Source organism: Lagenorhynchus albirostris, chromosome 11 (genome assembly GCF_949774975.1).
Source record: "Lagenorhynchus albirostris chromosome 11, mLagAlb1.1, whole genome shotgun sequence".
Classification (NCBI taxonomy): Eukaryota; Metazoa; Chordata; class Mammalia; order Artiodactyla; family Delphinidae; genus Lagenorhynchus; species Lagenorhynchus albirostris.
This window is the reverse complement of record NC_083105.1, coordinates 94689142-94699402: the sequence shown is the minus strand read 5'-3', so window position 1 is coordinate 94699402 and position 10261 is coordinate 94689142.

Sequence of the window (10261 nt, the reverse complement as noted above, 5' to 3'; positions counted from 1 at the left end):
AATCCGCGATATGTGGCCTTCTGGGTCTGGCTTCTTTCACTGTGTGTTTTCAAGGCTCATCCTCGCGCATCCACACTGCAGCATGTATCAGTACCTCACATCTTTTCATTGAGGAATAATACTCCTTTGAATATAAATACCACAATTGGCCAGCCATTCATCCACTGTTGAACACTTGGGTTGTTTCCACTTTTTGACTACTAAGAATAACGCCTTTAGGACAGAACGTTACTGCACAAGTTTTCGTGGGGACACACGGTGTCATTTCCGGTGGGATTGCGGCCATATGGTAACTCTATGTCTAATATCGGAACTGTCAAATGGTTTCCAGAAGGAGCTGCACCATTGTGCATTCTTAGGTATTTTGTTTGTTTTGTTTTGTTTTGTTGGGGGGGTGAATTTTTAAAATAAACAGGGTTTCCTCGGTGTTTATGAGGAGGGCCTGCTCCCAGGGCCCCTCCTTCAGGTCCGCCTCTGCGGGGCTCCTAGGGTTCCCTCCCTACGCCCGGACCGCTGGAACCCAGGGACCAAAACACTGTGGGAAACGTAGTTTCGGCCCCTCCTACGTAGCGCTCGCCGGCAGGAAAACGGACGCCTTTCTGAGGCTCTGTGGACATCGTAGTTTCCTTTTTGGTTCGCCGCGCAGAGACCGCGGTAACGAAAGCTACAATCCCCAGAATGCCGCGGTGCTACGGCAGCCGAAGCGGCCAATCCGCGCGCCGCGCTGCCGTCCTCTCTCCGGTCCGGGCCCCTCTCCAGGGCGTCTGTAAACACAGCCAGAGCCTGTCATGGAGGGGGAGGAGGAGGCAGCCGCGGCGAAGGGAGGCGTTCTGCGCCGCCTCCAGGGTCCGCTCTGCCATCCCTGAACTGGTCCCTCGTCCCCGTGACTGTGGCATCAGGGAAGCGAACTGTTAGGCGAGAGGAGGAGGCAGTCAGAACCTTATCCCGTTCTTTCCCCGGGGCTGGGGCCGGGCCGGGCCAGGCCGGCTGAGCCGGGGGAGGGCCGGGGGAGGGAGCGCCCGGCCGGGCTGGCCTGTCTGCCGAGATGGATGACAGTAAGGTAAGTCCCGGGGTTTGCACGCGCAGCTGCTGCAGCCGCCGCCTGCTTGTCGCTAAGTGCCCGCCGCTGAGCCTCAGCCCTGTAACCCACGCAGCACCCAAGAGACACCGGCCTTAGACATCTCTGCGCCTCCAGCTATGACCCCAGCTACCCAGACAGGAATTGAGGGAACAGCGGGCTACGTTCTTCCAGGAAGGGCCCACTCCTCTGGAAAATCACACCCAGGGCAAGCCTGTTGGTCAGCTTTTCCAGGTAGTGTAAACCCTAGTCCTCCCGAGATAAGTGAAGAAACTACTGTGCTTTTTCTTTTTGCCTTCCTTTGCCCCCACCCAACCTTTCTCCACGTTGGAGACCTTAACTAGGGCACCCTGAACCGGCCCTGTTCCCCTTGACGGTCCCCCTTTCTTCTCCCAGGCTCCCTTACTCAATGCCCCATTCATATAATCGGTTCACTCCCCCTCTGAGCTGTTCTGCTAAGCTCCTGTTGCTATTCGTCCAGCGTCTGGAATCTAACCTCCTCTAGAAAGCCTTCTCCAAGAAAAGGAATGAATTCCTTCTTAATCTATTTTAATATTCCATCCCCCTCCCCCTTTCCCTATCCAGATCACTTATCCCTATGATGATAAGATGACCGACAGTATTCATTATTGGTTAATTCATATAGTTTATGTATAACCTTTGTCTATCCGCCTTAGTGTTGTCTAGTTATATGTCATGAAGATAGTGATGGTCAGTTTATTCATCATCAGCTTATCGATGTTTTAGAGTGTTTAGGAAGTTGGACTTTTTTTTTTTTTTTAAGGAATCAGACTCTAGAATTTGCCAGTTTTCAAAATAGACACTCTTCCCTATGCTTTCCAGAGGTCTTACTTTCCACACTCTCTGGCATGCCGCTTGTGATAGTTTTTTCCTTCATTTGGGTACCCTTTCCCCCTCCATCTAACCAGTAACATTTTGCTGCTATCAAGTTTTTGTTTCACCCATCCTCAGAGAGATTGAAAAAATTTCCATCTTCTCTGTGCTGCTTCTGTTATTCTACCTTATCTCCTCTTCCTGTTCCTGCAGAAGTCTCCGAGAGAAATGCAAGCAGGGAAAGCCCAAGGCAGTACTCTGGAATCAGGACTCACTAGAGGAAGCTTATTTGTGAAGTAGCAAACCCCTCCTAATAGGAAGTGGTATTTCCCAGACAGAAAGGAGGAGTTCTGAAAGTTTTCCAGAAAAATCAGAAGAGAATTTTCCATAACAACCTTTGCTAGCTTGATCTTTCAGTGTTAATTTTGAAATTAAGTCCAAATACTGTATCCACTATCTTTCCTAGATATGGCTGGGAAAGGATGCTAAAGCAACATATTCTTTTATGTCCTCGGTTTGAGACTCTCACAGTATATTCTACATAATTTTCAGTTGTTTCTTTTTTGAACCTTTGAAACATGTAATAACTTTCTCAGAGTCTTCAGTAATCTCAAATAAATTCAAGAAAAATACATAGGATTTTGAGTTATCTTATCTACCTATAAAATAACATAGGACTTATTTCTAGAAACAGGCAAGCTCTAGTGGAAGGTATAAAGTGTTACGGTTTTGCCTAAAGAGTGAAGTTAATTTTGGGGGCTAGGCTTTTCATAACTTCTTAGAATGTTCATAGCTAAGCAAAACGAATTCAGTACTCATTCTTTATTAATTCATTGTATTGTGACGGTATTTAAAAACCAGCAGTTTCTTCAATCTTTAATGATTACGGAAAAGAAAAACCACTTCAGATGTCTCTGGATGGATAGTGCCTCTGTGAATACACTACTTTCACTTTGAATACATGTCGTAGCTGTGGTTGAGTAATATTTAAATGCCACGTACAGCAAGACTGGACTGCTCTTTCAGCAGTCAGGCGGTATGAAACAGTCTTTTAAAAAGGCTCCTAGGCCTGCCTTTCCCTGTGCTCTAGTTGTTACGGTCCTGCAAAATTGTATTCTCCTCCTAGTAGATACCTACATACTCACACACAAAACACACTTTTCCCTCACATTATGTATGGGTGATGGAGTCTCAGGTTCCATTTTCCCCTGTATAAGGGGATAGTTGAGGCTTGAAAGTATATGGTGGTTGTGCTGGTGAGAGCATAAAAGATGACAAACTGGCTGACAGCAAGGCCAGGGCAACAGGAAGAGGACAAAGTGGGCAGGTGCAGCAGTTACAGAGAGGCAGTATTTGAATGAGCAGGTCAGGAAACATGATGATGATGTGATGAATCCCTTTATAAAGATTCTGTATTTTGAGTTGTTTTCATCAGTGGTGGTGAATGAGTTTGCCAAGAGCTTTCCACCTTCTGCCATCTAGTTTCCTGGAGTCAGGGCAGGACAGTTTTGAATGGGAGTGCAGCTTTGCCTTCCAGGTAGGTAGCAATGTGCCTGTTATGTTACATCATAGAGTACTGGTTAATAGTGATTGAATTGAATTGGAACAGAGTGGCATTAAGGAGACTGCCCTAGATGTACCTGGGCTTTATTAATCAGTTTGCTCTATTGAGCCAGCCAGCCAGAGTATACAGACTACAGCTAAGGGGAAAAATAACGCAAGAGACAGACTGGGCTTGGGGAAGTGCTAAGTAGCAGATCTCAAATTCTGATTGAATAGATTTCTACTTAGGCTAGTTGGGAAGCCAAAAATGTTGGCTAAGTTATTTAACCTTTTTGAGCTTCCATTCTGTCTGTTAGATGGTCAGTACCTTCTTCCCAGGCTTTGCTGAGGATTAGAGATAATGCATATGAAGCATCGAATAGAGTCTAACACATGACAGGCACTCAGAAAATATTATCCTTATCATATTACCTGTCAGGGACTTCCTCGGTCTTTAACACAGTGCAGTAGGCACCTGAGATGCTCATTTTAGTAACTTTTAAGTGTGCGCTGTTGCATGGCATTTGCAGCTGTGTTTCCCCCATGCTACCCTCTGCTCCTAACTATGCCCCACAATGGGACAGGGACAACGGGATGGGGCATGAAATGACCTTAAACTGTGCCCTTAACTGTCAGATTGTGTGAGAAAGGTAGTGTCCTGAGTCTACCTGCTTGTCCACCACTAAGAAAAAGCGCTTGTTTTTACGAAAGCCTCTTCTCCCTAACGTGCTGCGTTCAATTACAAAAAAAACTGAAATGTGTTATTTTCAGAGGCTTTGATCATAGAGGGTTTCTTATTTTCTATTTGACTTTCATGTTTATCGAATGAATGAATGAGTAACTTGAAATATCCTAGACCAGCTGTGTTCCTGCCGCAGACTAAGCTGGTAAAAGACCTCCATTCTGTATTGCCCAGCCTGACAGTTTAGGGCACCAAGTTCCAGCTGAGGGACTGGTGAGAGAGCGTGTCAGCCACTGGCCACAGGATGCTAAGATGAGCTGCCCTTCTCCTCCATACTTCCTTTCCACCTGTGCTCCACATGATTCTTTGAAAATGAGGTTTCTTATACCTTCCTTACCCCTTCGGTGAGTACTGCTGGTTCTCACAAAAATTTTAACCCGGCCAGAAATCTCTTTGACATTCCCAGAGCTGTCCTTTGGCCCCTGAAGTCCCTCCTGTCGGCCCCTTAGCCATCCTTTGCTATAGTTGGAACTACCTTCCTTGGGCAGTGCCACGGAGCCCAGAGACTTTCTTCCTTTTCTGTTCTCCTGCTCTATCCATGCTTTCCATGATAGCAAGACAGAAGAGCCAGCTCGTTTACCAACCTAGACAGTAGATATTCATGTTTTAAATGTGCCTTCCTTACCTGCGCAGGCTACGGGTACATTTTAACTAGGGTACCTCTACAGATATCAGTTGAAATCTAAGTTTAAATAACCTTATTCAGAATGTTTTGCTCTTTAAGGTTTTCCTAAAAGTTTGTTCATTTATTCATTCATCGTCAAACATTTGTTAGACACCTAATATGTATGTAATACGAGGCATTGTGCTAGAGATACAAAGACAGGTAAGAGTTTATAATTATTCTCAGGAGCTTATGTTTCAGTGGGCTAGACAGACATACAGAAAAATAATTACAACGTGGTGAGATAAGAAATGAGGGCAGTCATGGCAAAGTGCTTTGGGGGCACTAAGAATGGATGCCTGACTGGGTATGTCAGACATGGGTTCACACAGTAGGAATGAATCTGTAAAGGAGAATAGGATTCCCTCAGAAAATGGGAAAGAGGGAACGTCCTATACTAAAGCATATTGCACTGGGAAATAAGTATTTTGCTACAAGCTAGAGCAGGAATTGGGGAATTTTCTTTAAAGGGGCAGATAGTAAATATTTGTGGGCCATGTGATCGATCTGTCGCAATTAACTCTACCACTGCAGCGTGAAAGCAACTGTAGGCAGAATGTAATGAATGGATATGGCTGTGTTCTGATAAAACTTTATTTCCCCAAACAGGCAACAGGCTGGCTTTGGCTTGCCAGTTGGGCTGGAGTTTACTGATCCCTGAGCTAGAGCATAAGGCACAAGTAGAGGTGTGGGCAGAGATAAGGATGGACAGATAATCAGGGGCCAGATCATGATTTGCTTGGCAAGTTAAGCTCAGAAATTTGGGCCAGTATTTTTCAAAGTGTGAAATAAAGAAGACTGAATCAGAATTTTGGGGAACAGGGCCTGGGAATTTGAATTTTGTTTGAAAACCAAGGCACCATAGTTGTTGAGGAGCTATTAAAGGATTTTAAAGCAAAGGTGATAATATCAGATTTGTGTTTTCAAAAAAAATGTTCATGGCTATATGGAGACTGGATTAGGGTAAAGATGTAGGAACTGGAACAAGACTAGAGGTAGATGGTCCAATCAGGAAGGAACATAGATTTTGGCATATAACCAGAGTTCAAATCTAATTTCCGCCACTTAAAGCTATTATGATTTTGGACAGATTATTATTTTTTAATTGAAGTATAGTTGATTTACAGTACTGTATTAGTTTCAGGTATACAGCAAAGTGATTTAGTTATATATATATATATTTTGGATTATTTTACATTATAGGTTATTACAAGGTATTGAATATGGTTCCCTGTGCTATACAGTAAATCCCTGCTGCTTATCTATTTTGTGTATAGTAGCATGTATCTGATAATCCCATAATCCTAATTTATCCCTACCCCCCTCCCTTTTCCATTTGGTAATCATAAATTTGTTTTCTATGTCTGTGAGTCTGTTTCTGTTTTGTATATAGGTTCATTTGTATTATTTTTTGATTCCACATTAAGTGATATCATATAATATTTGTCTTGGTCTGACTTACTTCACTAAGTATAATATTCTTTAGGTCCATCCATGTTGCTGCAAATGGCAATATTTCATTCTTTTTTATGGCTGAGTAATATCCCATTGTATGTATATATATACCGCATCTTCTTAAGCCAGTAATCTGTTAATGGGCACGTGGGTTGTTTCCATGTCTTGGCTGTGGACTGCCATAGTGCTGCTGTGAACACTGGGTGCATATATCATTTTGAATTAGAGTTTTCCTCTTTTCCAGATATATACCCAGGAGGGGGGTTGCCGGATCATATGGTAGTTCTATTTTTCTTTTTTTAAGGAACCTCCATACTGTTCTCCATAGTGGCTGTATCAATTTACATTCCCACCAACAGTGTAGGAGGATTTCCTTTTCTCCACACCCTCTCCAGTATTTATTATTTGTAGACTTTTTGATGATAGCCATTCTGACAGATGTGGGGTGATACCTCATTGTGGTTTTGATTTGCATTTCTCTAATAATAAGCGATGTTGAACATCTTTTCATGTGCTTGTTGGCCATCTGTATGCTTGTTGGCCATCTGGATGTCTTCTTTGGAGAAATGTCTATTTAGGTCTTCTGCCCATTTGTTGTTTGGGTTTTTGTTTTTTCGGTATTGAGTTATGTGAGCTGTTTAATATTTTGGATATTAACCCCTTGTCATTCGCATTGTTTGCAAATATTTTCTCCCATTCTGTAGGTTGTCTTTTTTGTTGATGGTTTCCTTTGCTGTGCAAAAGCTTTAAAGTTTGATTAGGTGCCATTTGTTTATTTTTGCTTTTATTTCTTTTGCCTTGGGAGACTGACCTGAGAAAATATTGCTATGGTTTATGTTGGCCAATTATTTTAATCTTTCCAAAACTGTATTTCTTTACCTATAATTGGATGTGTTAATAAAGCCTTATTGAGTTAGTGTGAGAATTAAATGTTATATATGTATTAAAACAAACTTAGTACATAATGGGTTCAAAACAAATGCTGGTCCTCTGTGACTCCTCACCAGCTTGGTTAGATTGCTCAGAAGAAAGGCCTGAGCTGAAGACCACGCTAGAGACCATTACAAGGTAGGTTGTGGTTGATGCAGCGTGCATAAAATCCTTGAAGGATGAAGACGGTGGACAGAAGAGAGAGCTAAAGAGACAGAACCCTGGAAAACTTTAAAATGATCAGAAGAGGCCAAGGAATATGACTCAGCAAAATAAACTGAAAAGGAGAGGTTAGTGATACAGGAGAACCAGGAAAAAAAGGTTGTTATTCCATGTAAAGTAAGTAGTGAAAAAGTATCCATTGGACTTCAAAAACAGGAGATTGTTTATGAACCTAGCATGAGAAGTTTCAACAGAGTGATGGGGCAGAAGCCAAAACGTAGCGGTTGGGGAAGAGTGGGTGGTAAAGAAGCAAAGACAGTTAAGTATACAGGCCGACCTCTCAGAGATACTGTGGGTTCATTTCCAGACTACTGCAGTAAAGCAAATATGTAATAAAGCAAAGTCACATGAATTTGTTGGTTTCCTAGTACATATAAAAGTTATGTCTACATTATACTGTAGTCGATTAAGTATACAATAGCATTATGTCTAAAAAAAAAAAGTACATACCCTACTTAAATAATACTTTACTGCCAAAAAATGCTAGCCATCATCCAACAATGCAGGATTGCCATAAACGTTAAGTTTATAAAAAAATGCAGTAAAGTGAAGCACGATAAAATGAGATATGCCTGTAGGCCACTCTTACTGAGTCAGTTTGTAATAGTTTGGGGCATTGCTAAAATACATGTATTATATTTAGCTTCAAACAGTAATAGCTGGGGAAGGGGAGGATTAGGGGTCAGGAGAGGAGAGGCATGAGTTAACAGTCAGAAATGCCTGCTTTATCTTGTTTCTCCTCTGTTGATGAGAAAAACTGGCAGAAGGGTTAGCAGCAGGAAGATGTGATTAGACTTTCTCTCTTTCTGAAGATCTGGTAAATAAGAAAAGAGAAGAAGCCTAGCCAACAGCTGTGAAGGAAGTTATGGGAGCCTTGACACCAAATGAAAGTATAGCTGCTTGTTTTTTTCTTTAAAGTGGTAAAGAGCAGTGGCTGGCCACATTCATATCTATCTTATTTTTCTTTAATCGATGGCAGATAACGTTTCACTTTATGTTTTCAAAAGAAAAGTGAAACAAGCTTTCCTGCTATTTTCCTTCTTAGCTGGGGCTGATGCTGCCACTTCATGTAAATGCAGTAGTTCTCTTAGACTTAACAGCTTGAAACTTTTATGGGTCGCCTTAAGAATTAGAGCATTAGGGGTCCTCCCTGGTGGCGCAGTGGTTAAGAATCCGCCTGCCAATGCAGGGGGACATGGGTTTGAGCCCTGGTCCAGGAAGATCCCACATGCCACAGAGCAACTAAGCCCGTGCGCCACAACTACTGAACCTGCACTCTAGAGCCCACGAGCCACAACTGCTGAGCCCACGAGCCACAACTGCTGAGCCCACGTGCCACAACTGCTGAGCCCACGTGCCACAACTGCTGAAGCCCGCATGCCTAGAGCCCGTGCTCCTCAACAAGAGAAGCCACCACAATGAGAAGCCCGCGCACCGCAATGAAGAGTAGCCCCCATTCGCGGCGACTAGAGAAAGCCCGCGCCCAGCAATGAAGACCAAACACAGCCATAAATAAATAAATATATTTTTTAAAAAAAGAATTAAGAGCATTAGGATGTAAATAAATGCTAAAAGGGTGGTAAAATAATAAGAGTTATTGATTGGTTTTTGAGATTTTATATCCCTTATGAGAGAGGTTTGGTTTTCTTTTTTTTTATCAACTTCTATCAGCTGGTGGTAGTGGTGGTCATAGTAATACCAATTTAAATTAAATTGCAAAATATTGCTAATTTTTCTTTGCATTTATTCATCCAATTATCAGTCTTTTAATAAATGCCTTTTAAATGCCTGGCTCTGGGCCAGATACAGTGGGGATTGGAATAGAAAACCCAGCTTCTGTGCCTGTGGTGCGCACGCCACTTGGGGAACTTAAATCTGTGAGGCCACTAAAAATAACCGGTGTACCGTGTCAATTCAGCGTGATGGTGACTATATGTTCCAGAGATTCGGAGACGAAAAATAATGTGTAGACAGAAGGTGATTGTCAGCAAGAGCTTCACAGAAAGAGGGCCAGGGCTGGCCCTAACCAAAGGGAGCATAATATTTGCAGGTTTGGATCGGGCGGCAGGGGCGGGGGTGGAGAGGGAGCGTTTAGAGAAATGGTGAGTATAGGTAGGAGTGCAGGGCGTGGGGTGAGCTCCCCAAGGACACAGGCATGACTTGTTGGGAAAAACGAAAGAGAAAATTGGCTCGGTGAGCAGGAGCCTGGATGTAGTGGGCTGAATGGTGGCCTCTAAAAAGATACATCCATGTGCTAATGGAACCGGTCCCCTTATATGGTAAAAGAGTGAATGGCCAAAAATGTGATTTAGTTAAGTATTTGAGAGGAGGAATTTATCCTAGGTTCTCTGGGTGAACCCTAAATCCAATGGCAAGTGTCCCCCTAAGAGTGAGGCAGAGGGGATTTGACAGACAGTTGTGGAGGCAGTGTGACCGCAGGGGCAGAGGCTGGATCGACGTGGCCACAAAGGAAGGAATGCTCACAGCTGCCAGCAGCCGGAAGAGGCGAAGGATGGCTTCTCCCCTAGGGCCTCTGGAGGGGGTGCAGCAGCCCTGCCAGCTTTCTGGCCTCCAGAGCAGAGAGAGTACATTTCTGTTGTTTTAAGCCACCAACTTCGTGGTGGTTGTTACAGCAGCTACAGGAAGTCAGTATTCTGGATTTGGTGACCTGGTAAGCAGTGCTGAGCCAGAGGCCTTCCCTTGAGCTGGAGCGTGACATGGCCAAAGGGCCGTTAAAATTTGTTCTCTCTAGAATGATCAGGTATTACTTTTTCACAATGAAAAAAAATACACT